Consider the following 15,867-nt stretch of genomic DNA (forward strand, 5'->3'; position numbering starts at 1 on the left):
ACGGTGCTTGGTTGGGGGGGGGCAGGGACAGGGGTCTGAGGCAGCCACTGATGGTAGTGTGGGATGGGACTGACACTGGGGCAGGGTGGCTGTCCTCTGCTGCTGCTCCTGGGCCACCCTTAGGTGACAGGAGGACACAGGCAGGGGATCCCAGGGAGGGATCTGGCTGCAGAGATGGTGTTGGTGACTGCCTTGAGGACTGTGCCTGCCTCCCTGACAGCTGGAAATAAAAGAGGACTGAGAGTCTTACAGTACAGATCACTTACAAAAGGAGAAGAGAGTGATTAAATAAAGCTTCTTTTGGTAGAACCAACTAATTTGGACGCTTCAGCAGAAAGGACAGAAGGTTTGTTCTTTAATGTTTTCATTGTGTGGCGAGTATAAAAGTTTTTGGGGTTTTTTTGTTGGTTTTTTTTTTTTTTAAGGCTCCTTCTTTGTATGAGCCTCTTGCACAGCAGAGGAAGAGAAGCACTTAACAAAAATAGAGCATGTGTTTTCCTAAAATGAGATTGCTGTGGCATGTTTAGGACTTGAAATTGGGTGACTTTGAAGTTGACTTCATTTCACGCTGGTGATATCCTTTTAACTGTCTTAAGTAAACAATGCAATCCAGCTCGGAGAAGTGCCTTGTAAAAAGCTGTGCTTGGTGTCTAATTCTGACTGTTTCAAAGATTTTCATAACAAATACCCTCTGCTTACTAGCAACACTTCCTACTTGGAAAAGTTTGCATTGATTTGTTACTATTTTTTCAAAGGATTTACTTACACATTATAATGCCCTCTGGACATTATTTCAGATCAAGAATGGTTTGTTTTAGTTTGCTTTAATTGAATTGGAAACACTTACAAGCTGTACCGAAGCTAGTTAATTTCGAACCAAAACAAGAAAGTTCACAAGCAGGTTTACACCGCAGTGAGCAAATCTGGCTGCGGTCAGCAGCCCTGGGCTGGATCTCTGCTGTTGGTTCGTGTCTCTGGACTCTCAGGGCTGCCTGGAGTGCGAGGGGGCAGAAGCGAGATGTGGGTTGCAGGGGCGGTGGGTTTGAAGCTGATACAGCTGCTAAGGGCAGTCTTGCTTTGCATGCTTTTTCCTTTTGCTGGCACGGAGCTTTGGTGCAGTGGGATGAGGAAGTAGTTTAGAGAAGGGGCCTGCGTTAGAAAAACTCTGCCAAAGCAGGAGAAAAAAACCCAGCAAACTTCCTCAAAAATCTTTTTGTTTGGCTGGATTTTTTTTTCCAGCTTCCTTTTGATTGGAAATAATGGTGTGATATGATATGTTGCTGCAGAAAGCACCGTGCTGAAGCAGAGGTGGGGGGAGCTCAGGATCAGGGATGAGTGCCCTTCCCAAAGGAGCAGTGGCAGAGGACAGCTGGTTTGCTACCGTGCTGGCTTGGAGTGTTGTGTTGAATCAGGGCCTGGTGTAGGGCTGCTGTAGAAGAAGGCAATGCTTTTACTGATTTTATTATTATTACTATGATTTTTTTTTTTTTAGTTATTTTTAATAGTAGTAGTACTTTCTACTTCTCCTTTTGGAAGAACAGGACGGTTAAACTGTGTAGTCTTCCAGGATTATTCTTTTTGTATTTTCACCTGCTTAAATAAATAACAGTATTTGCTTCCCCTGGCCCCCTACAGCAGCACAGGTAAAGGTCTGGAATATAATTGTCAGTGGCGGAGGAGATAGTGGAGGGCTGCTTGGGCACATGCTTTTCCCTGCTGGAGGTTGTAGTGGGCTTGAGTTTTGCTCCTGGATGTCAGCTGTGTTTGCAGAGTATTCTTGTTGTGTTCCTCAGGCAGGCATGTTTAGTCTCACTGGTGAGGTTCATTCTGTACTTCCATGCCAGGGGCTCCACTCCTGCCCCTGCCTCGTTCTTCATCTCCTGTAGGACTGTGGCAATGAAGGTGAGGCCATGGGGACTGCTGCTGTACAGGTGCCCATTTCCCTGGTTGTTACAGAGCAACTCCTTGTATAAAGCCACCAGATGATGATTATGTCTACAGACTGATTTCATAGTGGTTTATTCAGTAAAGTCATTAGGGAAGAAAAACCTCATACCCCAGAGTGATAATGTGATCTTAGCAACTGGCTTCCACATCAGGACAAATAAAAGTGATGACTCCTGCAAACATACACTGGAGAGCTTGAACAAGAAGGATGGCTTCTAAATCAGATGATGCAGGACAGGAGAGTGGGGCTTGCTGTGAGAACATCTGTTTTTAAACTTTGCAATTAGAGGAAAAAATCCTAGCCTAGAATATTTTGACTTTAATACTCTTTCAGAGCAGTTCAGGTATGTGTTACCTGTTGTGGTGCAGAAGCTCATCCTTTCTATCTTGTTTGATTGTTCAAACTTGGCTCCTGTTTAGATGTGTCATGCTGCGGCCTCTCTGAGCAGCCAGGCATGCTCACTGGCTGCAGATAAAGAGGTAATGCATTTCTAAAGGCTGTTTTGAAAATGCCTGCCTGACTGTACTTTATGAATGTTTGCCATTTATAGAGGGGTTTCATGCATTTCTTGGGAGGAAGTGGCCAGCCCCAGGACGGGCTGCAGCGTCAGGGCTGTGTCAGTTTGCTTTCTGCCAGAGCTGACAGCCTGTGCTCAGAGTTGCAGTGATGAGAAGCTTGCATTTAATAAAAGTCACTGTGGAAGAGTTCTTGGGATCATGCCAGGGAGAGTTTCCTGTTTAAAATTAGAAAGTGGATCTGTTTTTTTAAATCCTTGATGTAAACTGGTAATTGCTAGAGTTTTCTCTCAAATCCTAAGATGTCATCCAGGGTGGGAAACAAGCAGAACCTCAAAGCAGTGGAATTGCAGATTTTGGCTTTCTGTGAGTGGAAAATACTAAACTTTGTGTAGTTTCAAGTCCTCTGTGGTGGTAAGTAACTCACTAGGTAAATGCACAATGTGCAGATGCACCGAGGGAGCTGCTCTCCCTCCTGGTCCTGGGAAGCTGTCTGGGATGGGCAGCGGAGCTGATGCTGTAGGAGCTGCCAGCAGGCTCAGCAGCGAGGAGACCAGCTCAGGTGAAATACAGGGTGGTGCAGCAAACTGCTCTCCTTGTGCCTTTTGCGAGGGTAAACCTGTCAAACTGTTGTAATAGCCCTGGATTTTGTTCTGTTCAGGTCAGTCCTACTGTTACTGGCTTTTGGGCATGTCTTTTGGCACATCAGGTGTGTGATTTGTTATTTATGATGCATATCACCTTCTGCACCCTCCCTGGAGGGAAAGCTCTGAGGTGAAGGCTCCCGCAGCTGTACAGTGTCTGGAGGACTCAGATCTCTGGATCTCCAGGCTCTCCTGAACACTTGCCTCTTCCACTTGCCTTTGTACTCCAGCAAACAGGGCTGCAGCCATTGGACCCAGGACAGGGACCATGTGCTTCACCTGTGGCGTGTCTGGGTGGAGGTTGACCAGGGACCTGTCATGGCCACTGCAGTAGGAGGGGAGAGATGGAGGGTGAAGGTAGCTGCTGTGACCCCCAGTGCTTGGTTGAGCATGGCCACCAACCCTTGTACTCAGTGGGACATGGCCATCACTGCTGTGACCCCCAAGAGCTCAGTGGGACATTGCTGTTGCTGCTGTAAGGCCATGGTCCCCCCTCTGCCCTCATGCAGGAGGAGCATGGCTGCCATGGTGGGGAGCCACCTCTTTTGACTTTCTCTTGCCAGCTCTCATTCTGCTCTGCAGTGGGACTGAAGGATTTATCCTGTTCCTTTGTTTTATATGGAAAGAAACCTTATCCCTGCGGCTTCTGTTGCTGCTGGTTTGTGGAGATAAGGCCCCTCTCCCCCTGCCCCCAGGAGGGGCTGGCAGCCTGCCTCCCTCCCTGACCCACCAGCCTGGCAGGGCTGAATCTGCTGATGCTAATGGGCCTGGCTTGTTCTGGCTTGTTTGTAATGATTTGTGGCTGCATTTATATGCAAATACTAACAACTTGCTGCTGAGTTAATTAGCGTTTTTTCTCTTGCTTCCTGGAGCTTTAGCGAAAGGTCTTTATTCTCCCCATTTCAGTTGTCTGACCTGCACCACCCACTCTCCTATGCCAGCATCCTGCTGCCTGTGCCCACGGTGCTGGGTCCTTGGGTCCCTGCTGCCTGTGCAGGGTGCCTGGTCTCTGCTACCTGCTGGAAGGGTGATGCTGATGTGCAGAAAGGGCAGTCACCAGGCTCCCTGTGGAAGCGATGGGCTCTGCTCTGCTCCGGGTTGTCTTTGGGGATTTCAGACCCAACTGCATGAAATGTCTGGAGACTGTCATGAAGCCCAGGGAAAAGCTGTCTGGTGTCTTCAGGAGATGGTCGAGGTGGTCGCTATAGCTGGATGCTTTGGGTGTCTGGGTGAGTGTTTTGCTGCCTGGCTCCTTGGTAGATGCTGCTTTGTGGAGGATGAGAACCAAACTAACTATTTATGTCCTGGAAATGCCTAATGTTTGCTTTCTAATGGCAAGATTGAGGACATTAGATGCAGTCAGATGACTGATTCTCACCAGATGAGAGGTTCTGAGGGCCTGTCTGGTGACCTGGACATGACAAGGATGGAGTGGGAATTGCTGGCCTTCGACATCAGCTGGGAGTTTGATTTTAGCTTTTGCAGAGGGGACGGCAGGCACTTCCTCTCCTCCTGGGAATGATGTCTTTGTGCCCTCCGCTGGGTTGGAGGATTTTGTTAATTTTTATCTTTCATTCTATGTGGGCCCTGAAGGTGTTTGCCTTGGGCAGGGCCACAGGAGTCAAGGGTTGGGTAAGTTCTTTGCCTTGCTCTGGAGCAGGGGCTGCAGGAGGAGACCCAGGCCCTGTGGCCAGGAGCAGCTCCAGGGCCAGGCTGTTGTTCCCAGCTGGCACTGGGAGCCCAGGTGGTTCTGTGGGCATCTTGCTCTGTCACCTGTCTGCAGGCTCGTCCCACCCTTTCTCCTCTCTGCCCTCCAGCCAAGGCTTTTTCACAGTTTACTGAGTTGGAACTGTTAAAATTTTCTTTTGAGCCTTTGTGTTCCTGGGAAGGCAGGGCCATGGCTGGAGGGAGAGAGCAGGGGAGCCAGAGCCTGTGGCCACCTCAGGTCCCTGCTGAGGCTCCCACTGCTTGCCCTGTGTGCTGCACAGGAGCTGCATCTCACAGCCCTCCCTTGTTGCCAGGGCAGACCTCTGTGGGATCCATGCACCGCCAGCTTGCCTACACATCCTTGGGGTAGCTTGAGGTGGGGACTGACAGTCTTGGGTAAGAGCACTGCTCCTCTGAAGAGCCAGCAAGCGTTTGGAGTGGGGTCACTGTAGCAGAATGCATAGAGGAATGGGCCAAGGATGTGTACACAGCCCCATGTTTGAGGCAGGGAGGCGTGAGCTTGTGTTAAGCCCACCTGTGTTAAGCCTCCACCTCCACCCAATTAGGGTTTGCCTCAGCTGGGCATGAGCAGGATTGAGAGGCCAATAAAAAGTGAGCTTCCAAACACAAGCTCGTAATTAGCACCTGAGTGCCTCAAACATGGGGCTGCGTATGCATCCTCGGCCCATTCTACGCATTCTGCTACAGGTCACCCCCACAACAAGTGTTTGGTGGAAGCTGTGACTCTCTCCCTTTGTGCCAAGGACTTGAAAAGTTTGTATTTGGGGCTCCTACTGTTATTTACTTGTGTATCTTTTCCATGCACATTATTTAACTTGTGAGTTCTTTGGGCAATTAAATGCTTTAAATGGCATATGAGAGGCTGAGATGCCACTTCTCTGATGGGAAGGAAGGAAGGTGAGTCTGCACGTCACAGGTGAAAGCTGGTAACCCCTTGTCCATGGATTGACTCTCATCACCCTACTATATCTTGCTCACATTTAGAGCCTTAGTGCTGTATTTTATGATGTGGAGAAGTGAACCTGAGGTGGAATGGAGCAGCTGCTGCAGCATTACCTCCAGCTGGAAAAGGGGATATAGCCAAGTTGGTACAGAGCTCCACATACTGAGACCAAAGCTGCTAGAAGTGGTAGCTAGCTGGTTGAGAGCCTGTTAGCAGCTTCTGGAGCCCTGATTGCAGCATGTTTTCAGCATCACCTGATGGCTGGGAAAATGGAGAGATTTGGAGTATTATAGTTTGGCTTCCTGCTCCAGTGCCCCTCTAAGTTGAAGAAACTCCTCTTGTACCCAGCTGTGTTTGTCATTGTTGGATTTTAGACCCAGGAGATGTGTTTTTCCCCTGCTCTTACTTTTACTCCCCCATTTCACATCTTGCAAGACAAAGGGATGTGGAGTTGCAGACCTGCCCTGCTACCATGCTGAGTAACTTGGTTTTGAGTAATCCAAGGGGGGAAAAATCAGTTTCTCATGGCAATCCTGATGATGAAAGCTCTGGGAGAGGCAATTATTCCTGGGGCACAAAACTCTCCTACCACACTTATCAAGGGTGGCTTTCTGAAGTTCAGCTACTGGCAAGTCACTGCTGCTGTTTGTAGGGGGAGAATTTGTCCTTCTGAGCATCCATAACATATGGTGAAAGTGTTTATTCCAGAGCTCTCCACCACTCCTCCAGCCTGACATCCCAGGGCTTTCCCTTCTTTCATCTCTGCTATCTGGCTGACTAGCTCAAGATTCAAGACTTCCTCAAAGTGCTTGGTTTGGAGGCAGGCTCTGGCAGCTGTACCGGGGGCTGTAGGATTGTTTGCTGTGTGCAGGGAACCTTGCTCCCTACACCACTCAGCCCCAGGCAGCACGGGTAAGTGATGTGGCTGATGTCACCCCGGAGAGCAGAGTTTTGATTCTGTCACTGTAACAAGATTGTTCTTTTGTGTTTCCTTTCCAAAGTATGTTCTTGTTGGAGGAAATACCTAAGTGCCTGTTTACCTTACTGAGCTGCTAAACATCTCTAGCTTGTCCACAGAGGAGCAGGTAATGCTCTCAGCAGCAGGGCTGAACATCAGCAGTCTGCGGGATGGCATCTTCTGTGTTGGCTGGAAACATTGAATTCATGCCATGGGATGCAGTGGTCTTGTTTAACTCTGGCATGAGAGCCTGCTGCAAACACTGCAGTCAAAGATCCAGTTTTTCCTCCAGGGTAGGACTCCTGGGACCCCCCCCCCCCTCCCGTGAGGCTGTAGGCAGAGGAGGGGGTCTGCACAGTGGGGCAATGTCTGCCCATTTTCAGGACTTTACAGCACTTGGGGGTCCAGGTGCTGCCTGGAACTGAGCAGACTCCAGTGCCTGGTCCCCACTGGGGCTGGGCTGGGCTCCAGCTGCCCTACCCTGGGTGAAAAGTTCAAATCTGCATTTACAAAGAGGAGAGCCATTAAGGAGCTGGGAGGACTCCAGTCTCATTGAGATTCTTATTTACAGCTGAGTTGGTCTCTTTCGAAGAGGGAGTCCCAGTCCGGGTGTGGTGCCCAGCAGTGTGGATCTGGAGTGGGATGGGGCACGGGAGCTGTGCTGGGGCAGAGGGCCCCAAGCTGTGTCTTTCCAGTAGTGCACAGAGCTCTGCAGAGGCCCTAGGTAGCACCTAGCAGCTTTTGTTTGGTTACAGGAATGTTTCAGCTCCTCGTGGCACCAGCATACCTCAGTGACAGACTGGAGTGGAACCTGGATGGAGATTGAGGGGCTCCAGGGAGTTGGAGATGAGGCGGCCCCCAGGTTTCAAGTGGTTCCTGCTCCCTTTAGATGCTAAGGAGATGTGTAACCTTCCGGGATCAAGGGCTCCTGCTCTGGCTCCAGCACCCTGCCTGCTGCTCCACCGCTCTGTGGGGAGATGGATTTTGGGACCTCTGGAGTGAGGCCAGGAGAGCAAGGGGTCTGTGGAGACCTCCGTGTGCTCACTTCATCTGCTTTAGTGCTTCAGCTAGGAGATGGGGTGGGACATATCCCCACCCACTGCCAGTAAAGTCCTAAAGAGTGATTTGTGTTCATTTTCAAAGGCTGCACAAATGCAGCCTCTTATTAACCTCTTAAGCTATTCTGAAGTCACTGCTATCCAGTGCTCTATGAGAGAGGCATCACATGGGGGAGGTAGAATATACAAAGTTCTGAAGAGGATTGTTGTGCCCCTGTTCCCTAAAACAGGTCCATTCTGCTGACAGATGTCTGCTACGGTCATCTGGCTGTAAAAGGGAAAGAAATGGTTTGTGTGCTTTGAACTCCTCATTTGAGGGTGGGAAATAAGGTTTGGGCGACAAACCTCACCCTTTCTTATTTTCTGTGTGGGTTAGTGCAGAAGTGCTGATTTTTCTGAATTCCTTGGGAGCAGATTCCCAGCACTGTGGTAGGCTTTTAATTTCATAAAGCTATGATTTTATAGGAAACTGAGATCAGCCTGGGCGGGGGCCATGCAGGAGGGTCTTAATTTAGGCTCTTGTGGTGTGAAATTGCAGCTTTTTCTAGTTCCATTTGGGCTGGTGGGACCATGTCTGTCCTGACTCGATGTAGAGGTCTGAGGTGAGAAGCTACTTGAACAGGCTGAGTGGCATGTGAGGAAGTGAGTTAGCTCTTAATCATATCATATATTAGCCTCCTTTGCAGTAGATACATCTGCTGTAAAATGCCTAGTGCTGAGAGCCTGATTGGACAGTCCATGCTAAGTGTTCAAACTCCTGCTGCCTTTTTTCTTCAAACAATATCTTCTGGCTTCCAGATTTCTGATAAATTGATAAGAGGAATTGCATGAGTCAATAGAGTTGTAGACACTTTGCCAATATAACCCTAGCACTATTGATCTGCCAGTAAATTAAAGTCTTACTTAGAGGCTGCCGATATTTCTAATCTCCTGCCTCACCAATTACAACCTCACAGCTACCTGGGAAAGACAGTGGATGGCAGGCCAGGCCTCTGAGGTTGTGCCCAGCCAGGCAGGGCAGAGGGGCCCTAGGGACAGCTTTTGGGGTGCTGTAAGGTGGTGACGTGCTTGGGAGTCCTGCAGAAGGGTTTCTCCAGGTCAGGGTTTATGTTGCTGCATTTTCCAGGGCATAACCTGGCTGCTGGAGTTCAGAGACAGTTTGGAGGGGCAGCAAGCCTGTGTCCTGGGCTGCATCCCAGGATGCTCTGCCCCAGCCTGCTGACTTTCTCGCACAGCACAGGATGGCTCATGCCATCACATCCCGATGCCATCAGGGTGGTGGCATTGCAGAAGGGGACCCCCAGGTCCCTGCAGCAGAGGCATGCAGGTCTGAAAGAGGAGTGCAGGGAGTCCTGCTGCCTGCCCTGGGTTGAGCCCCCTCCCCATGGAGGCTGGGGTGAGAGGGTGGATGTTCAGCCCCCCTAGAGGGACAGGCTGGGGTGAGAGGTGGTGTTTAGCCCCCTGAGAGGGAGGATACATCAGAGAGCTCCCATCGGGGCTCAGGTCCCAGTGAAGTTTCAGCAGATCTTTCCTGATAAGCCCCTTTCAAGTCTCATTTACGTTTGAAAGTCCGTAGTTAGCTTTGGGAAGAAATCTCCAGATAAATACTGTGTTCTCTCTAATACCCCAGAGCTAAAATCAATGGGAGGGATAATTCCTTCCCTTGTCCTACACAGACTTTCATGTGTTTCTACCTCCAGCAGCACTTTTAAAATAAAGAAAAAGCCCTCCCCTGCCTCTTGGGGCACAGTGCTGGCTCCTGCCACATCTCCCTGCACAGAGCAGTGGGGTCAGCCAGGAGGGTTCTGGCAGCCCCTTGGGTTCAATTCTGCTGTTATTGGGGTGGAGAGCAGCTGCAAGCACAGCATGGTTGCTGCGCTTTAAGGGCTCCAAGCAGGCTTGATCCCAGGAAGGGGGATCTGGTAGCTGGGGGACCCAGGAGAGGTCTGGTAGCTGGAGCAGAGGACTAGGGTCTTGTGGTGAAGGGATTAAAATAAAAAAAATATATAATTCCTCCTTTTGTTAAATCCAGTAGAGCAAAGGTGCTTGCTGTTATACTGCTAGGTAGGAGAAGATGTGCCTCTAGTATTACAATTTTTTTATCCCAAGCTTGTGCAGAGTGTTCTGGGCAGTGATGTCTCTTCTGCTGGGCATCTGGCAGTGTCTGTTTCAAGGCAGCTCCCATTTCCAGAAAAACCTTGGTAGGAATCAGTAGCTGAGGCCAATACCAGACAGCTCTTCCAGACTGCCCTGGAACATGCTTATGTCTAAAAGACATCCTCCAGAAATTAAGTTGTTTATGTGCCCACCTCTGTGCTAGCTGTATTGAACTGTACTTTCCCTGATGTTGTGAAGCTATCATATAGGATGTACATTAAAAGTTGTAACTATTCCAAGTACTGCTGTTTTGGCAGGGATTTGCTGAGTCTTATGATCCATCTGTAATGGAGTGGAGATGCTGAGCTGCAGCAGGATATATTTACACCAAAAGATTTTTTGTGGAGGTAACATCTGAGCAGTCAAACTGTCTGGCTGCTTTCTTTAAATTTCTAGTAGGTCAAGGTAGAGTGCAAGTAGTGATGGTGAAGAGAAAGAGAAGCAGCCTCTTGGGCAGCAGGTTGCCTCCACTGGTTAGAAGAACTGTAAGCATTACTGAAGTCACGGAAGTGGGAAAGCTAAAGAAAATCTACAGTGTTGGCCAGATCCTCAAAAAAGATGATGTTAAAAAGATTGAAGCTGACTCAATCCTTTGTGTTTATTTGAGATATTTGAATCCTGTTCACACCTGATGATGCCAATGCCTGAGGCAAGGGCAGGTTGGAACAAGTTTTCTTTACTGTTTCTAAAGAAGTTTCCAGGCTTTGCTTGTTTTTGTTTTTTTTTTTTCTTTCTCTGCCTCCAACTAAAGACACAAACTGTTTCAGCAGGTGGTGACTGTTCAGTTACCTCCATGGTGGATGCCTGCAGCAGCAAAGGGGTTCTCTGGAAGCAATGGACTGCTGACTCCTGTTGTGGTCAGTACAGGAAAGGGCATTTCAGCACCTGAATGCTGATGTAATTGCTTAAAAGCAATTGCTTGGTGTAAGTGAAGGTAGTGCCTGCTGGGCTGGCCTCAGCAGTGCTGATCCCCAGTGGTGAGGCCAAAAGACACCGGTGCCTGGGGAAGACCCTCTGGGACATCCAGGCTTCTCCAGCCCTTGGGTTGTGCTCCCATGGGCTGAGCCCAGGCCAGCAGACCCCCTGTGCTACCACTCTGGGAGCATCTCCCAGTCCAGTGGTGAACTAAAGCATTTGTGAGACTTTGTGGACAGCACATAATTCCTTACTTGTTTTAGCTGGTGCAGGTAACAGACTGAGGTTTTCCACATTTCTCTTGGTCAAGACTGGAGCTGCTGCCCACAGCTCTCAATGAAGTACAGCGTCACCCAAGGGGGCTTCCATCCTGAGTACTGGCAGGGAGAGACAGCACTGGGATGAAAACCATTCATTAGCAGCATCTCTGTGTCTATCCAGGTTTGCTTTTACAATCAGGATCAGCTGAAGCATTTTGCTGGTAGGTTGGTGGTGATTTCTCTACAGCTGACAAAGGGACCAAGTGTGACTTGGTGAGTGTGACCAACCCTTGTGTTTCTTCTTCTTTGGATCCTGAAATATTTAGTATTCTGTACATTAAATTAATGGCTGAGCAGGAGTATTAATGGTTTACAGTCTAAAACCTCTAATTCAAATGTCTTTTGACTTGCAGGAAATCTAAGTTTGGGATTTTTATGCTCCCTGCCCAAGTTGGTAATTCAGAGTTCCTAATGTATTTCCTCAAATTGGAGAAGGGTGTAATTTACTATTTTAAGAAACATGTGGTTCAAAAGGCCTTTAATTAAAAAAAGAAAGTTCAGTGTGTGTCTGAAACTAAGAATCACTAGGCTGCATAAGAACAGTAATTTGTAGTTATTTGACCTGTTCAGGTAGACATTTCTTCCCAATTTTCTTCTCTGACCTGCCTGCACAGTGGTGTATTTATAGTCTGCACAGGTCTGGGAGGGAACCCTTGCTGTACCAAGGGGGTGATGTTGGTGAGACCAGGGCTCACTGTCCTTGCAGACTTGCACAAGGCAGCTTGTGCCAGTGCTTCGTCCCTCAGAGTTAATGGGGTAAACCTCAACATCTAACCTAAAACTTGTCCTGCAGTGCATTTTTTTGGCTTGGTGGATAGCAAGTAAAATAGTTTCTGGGGTGTGAGCAGTGCTCTGGGGGGCTCTGCCAATCCCACCACAGCTCTGTCCTGTGCAGAGGCAGCTTGCTGTGGGTCTGTCCTTTCTGCTGCACAGGCTTTTCTGTAAGGGTACAGCTAAATACAACCCTAGAAATGCACGTGAGTCATTCTTAGGCTACTCCTTTGTGCATTATCTAGCAGAAAAATAGCATACAGGGTTGTCGGCTGGTGTTGAGACTCTGAATCTCCTCTTTGGTTGTCTCTATGCATGACTGATCTCATTGTTTAAGTTACAGATTTTGCTACCTGGCTATTCAGCTGTTTTCTGGCATCACTAGTATGTTTGAAACAAAAAGCACTGGATTTGGTGTGTACAGCCTACAGCAAATGTGTGCTGCTATGTAGGAATTAGTGGCTAATCTGTAGGAATAAATGGCTAATTTATAGTTCTTGTATTAGTCACCTAACTTTGTTTCACCTCAAATATGAAAAAGGAAGTTGAGACTAAAAGTAAAGTGTCATTTTTGTAAAATAATAAAAGTTGGGTAAAAGTAATCACTCCTGTGGGAACAGTAACTTCAGAGAGCACAAGCACACCTTGGGTTCAGACTGAACCCATACACAAGATTGTAAGGCTGCATTAGCTACATCCGTGGTGTTTGCCCCTTCTTTTCACCAGGTATTTGCAGTATTTCTCTGAAAGGCAGGTTTGTGCTGCAGGAGGTGGGGGAGGGATGCACACCAGTGTCTTGGCCCTCAAGCTATCTGGGCTGGTGCAGCCTGTAAAATATTGTCCCTGGTGGCCAAGCGGAGGTGTGGTGTGAGCTATAAAGAGTGCAAGATGCCCAGCAGTGTATTAAACACTAGTTGAGTACAGGAGGGCAGCATATCACAGGAGAGAGATAAGCAAAGTTCTCTGATTGTGGATCAATAAAGGTTAGTGACATCATATCTCAAAGTGAGAGAACCTGCTTTCTGCAGAGACATTTATCAGATTGCAGGCTGAAGCAGCCTTAACCTCTTCCTAACCAGATATCTGTTTCTCATCTGACTCCAGACCAAATAACCTTCCCTCTCTGCTGCAGAAGGCTCCCTGAGCTTGCCTTTATAACCCTGGCAGTTTAACATTAGCATGGCTGTGCTGCTGGGGTTCTCCTCTGGACTCTTCCACTTGGCTCCTTGCTGCAGCAGGACAGCCTGGCTGTGGGTGCACTGCTGCTGGATGTGCTTCACCTCTTGATGTTCATCTTTTGTTCTTCTCTTACTCATTGCTGTGATAGTCTTGGTGAAGTGGAAGGTGCTACTGGTTGGTACGAGGACACAACAGAAGTCAGTCCTTTTGGTTCAAGGTCTGGCATAGTGCCAGGTGTCTCAAGATGTGTTTGTGAAGTGTGGAAGGCATCCTTAGGTGAACTTTTTTTCTGCAGCATCACTGGCAGGAAGATCGCTGTGGCACCGTCTGTGGCAATCCAGCTCTGATGGCCTCTGGGAACCTGTCCTGGCAGCACATGGAGTGGTTGGTACAGCCCAAGAGAATCCTTCTGATGTCTTTTTTTTACTGCTTTTGACTTTCTGGTCTTGTCTTCACATTGTTGGTAGCATTAGATATCTGCAGATGAGCAAACAGTCTGGTTTGTTGTTGGGGTCAGTTTGCTAAAGTAACGAGTGCGTTTGTGATGTGTTAAGAAGTGGAAGCACAAGTGGTCAAGGTATTTTACATGTTCTTGACCTATTTGTATTTTAGCTATATGAAAGCATGCTGGTTTTAAACTTACCTTGATCTGTCATCTCCTTGCCTGCCTCCCTCCATCTCCCACTTCTCTAAATGCCCCAGTGGCATGGGTGACTTTCCCCATGGCCAGTGGGTCTGAAGTGATCTGTAGCTTCTTGTCCCCCAGTGGAACTATCAGGACTGCCCAGTCTTCTGGCAGTGGCTGCTTATGCTATCTCTTGAGGCTTATGGGTGACAATGCTGTGCTAGAACAAAAAGAAATTAATTTATTTGAGTTTTGTTGATTTTTATTAGCCAAAACAAATGAGCAACCTAATTTTCCACAAGGGTCCTTCATAGAGTCAATGCATTCAAGATCAGCCTTTACACTGCATACAAGAACACAAGTGTAGGGACAGAGACTATGCAAATGTGTCAGATTGTGCTGTGACAGGACTGCCAGAGAGCTCTGGAGGCTTCCTCCAGGTGAAGGCAGCCCAAAGGTCTGGGGTCTTCCAGTGCAGGATCTGTTGAAGGGTGTCCTTGCCAGCAGAAGAGTGTTCGTGATCTGCCAGAGCATCCATGCCCTGTAGTCCAGGAGTAGGATGCAGATATTTCTGCTGTGCAGGAGCAGGTCTCTTGTTTTCAGTGAATGAAAGGAGAGGCTCCTGCCTGGAGGAATCTGTGGTCTCAGTTTAGAGATAAGATAGCAAGGAAGGATGACAGGCAGAGGGTAAGGGGCAAGGAGAGTTAATTCCTTGAATGAACTTCTGTTGTCTAGCAAGGAAATACCAATTTTTTTCAGAACCTACAGAGACTTGAGTTACAAAGACTTTTTGATTACCACTCATCCTTTTTCCATTGGTGATTTCTCATTGCAAAAAGAGCCCCTTTGCTGTGCTTCTCAGGGCCGTGCCCCGGGGAGCAGCTGGGGACCGCACCACTGCCTGTCCTGCTGGGTCAGGGGGATGCCTGCCATGTGAGCCTGCACTAATGGGCTGGTGTCCAAGTGGAAAGTGTATTTTCAATGAGGAAGTGCTGAGATATTAGTGGAGCCTGGATTACCCTGTGATTGTGCTGTCAATACTGCTGTATTGAGTTGGAGAGAGCCTGCACAACACAGGGAAACACTTAGCTTGCTACTGCTGCTTATTGAGAAGCCAATAGCAATTTACTTGCTGACACTTGACATCGAATCCATTCCCAGAGGTGCATCTCCTGCTAGCCCACTGCTGGGCTCTCCTTCACACCTGCACCTGCCTCATCCTCCCAGCTGCAGGTGTGAGGATGCTGATGCTCCTCCAAATCACCCACCATGGGAGGACAGTCCCATGTGAGGCCAGACTCTGCTGGGACAGGAAGGGACCAGCTTCCCATGGGGTGTGTCAGACCTTCTTTCTGGAGAGCTGGTCTCACAAGGGTTTAACTTTGTGCAGGTGCATTTCCTGTTGATGCATGCAATGAAGAAGGGGGACTGTTGGTGCTCTGGTCCTTCCATCCCACATACTTTTTGCCCACATCCCACATATATATCTCTTGTGAAAAACTTAAGATAATCTGCTGCCAAATACTGGCAATGTAAAACTTCTCTGTTACTTGTGGCTGTGTTTTTTGGTGCACCATTCCTAATGTGTTTTGTGCCTTGACCTTCTGGAAGGGGTAGAAAACCCACGTCCTAAATATAAAAGGAAACAAAGAAAATGTGATGTGGGAGGAAGACACTTGGGAGCTACTCTTTTCATTTTGCAGAAGTAAAATTTAGGTCATGTTGCAGGTCATGTTTTAAATGTCTTTTTTGCTTAGTGTTTGCAGAGCATGTAGCCTGTGTGCAGCTGCTGGGGCTCTGCAGAGTGGGGAGGAGAAGAGCTGCTCCAGAGCTCAGCACAGGCTGTCCAGCCCCAGTGCTTGGTAGGAGTGAGCGTGTGGCACTCACCTCCCCTTTCAGGCAAGTGGGGCTTCCCAGGAAGCTCTGCACTCAGAGTGCCTGTTCCCCTCTTCCCTACCCTGCCCAGCCCAGCTTCCAGCCCATGGCACATGTTCTGTTTGTGGTCCTGAGCCAGAACAAGCCACAGGAGGCCTGTGCTCTGTGCAGTGCCTGTCACAAGAGCTGGGAGATGCCGTGGCCTGGAGGCCCCTCTGGGGACCCGATGGC

The 15,867-nt window shown here is 48.6% G+C and overlaps 1 protein-coding gene across 8 annotated transcripts in view; it reads left to right on the forward strand.

The window, feature by feature from the left end:
- The window catches only part of ZFHX3 (zinc finger homeobox 3), a 137,882-nt gene that overhangs the window by 10,086 nt on the left and 111,929 nt on the right, over positions 1–15,867 (forward strand). Inside the window, exon 1 of one of the 8 annotated variants that reach the window (XM_030457850.1) lies at positions 13,464–13,520. The exons of the other annotated variants lie outside the window; for them this stretch is intronic. The gene's annotated coding sequence lies outside the window, so the exon portion shown is untranslated. Of the gene's footprint in view, positions 1–13,463; positions 13,521–15,867 lie in introns of those variants that run through there. 8 annotated transcript variants of the gene reach the window in all.

This window comes from Calypte anna, chromosome 11 (assembly GCF_003957555.1).
Source record: "Calypte anna isolate BGI_N300 chromosome 11, bCalAnn1_v1.p, whole genome shotgun sequence".
Classification (NCBI taxonomy): Eukaryota; Metazoa; Chordata; class Aves; order Apodiformes; family Trochilidae; genus Calypte; species Calypte anna.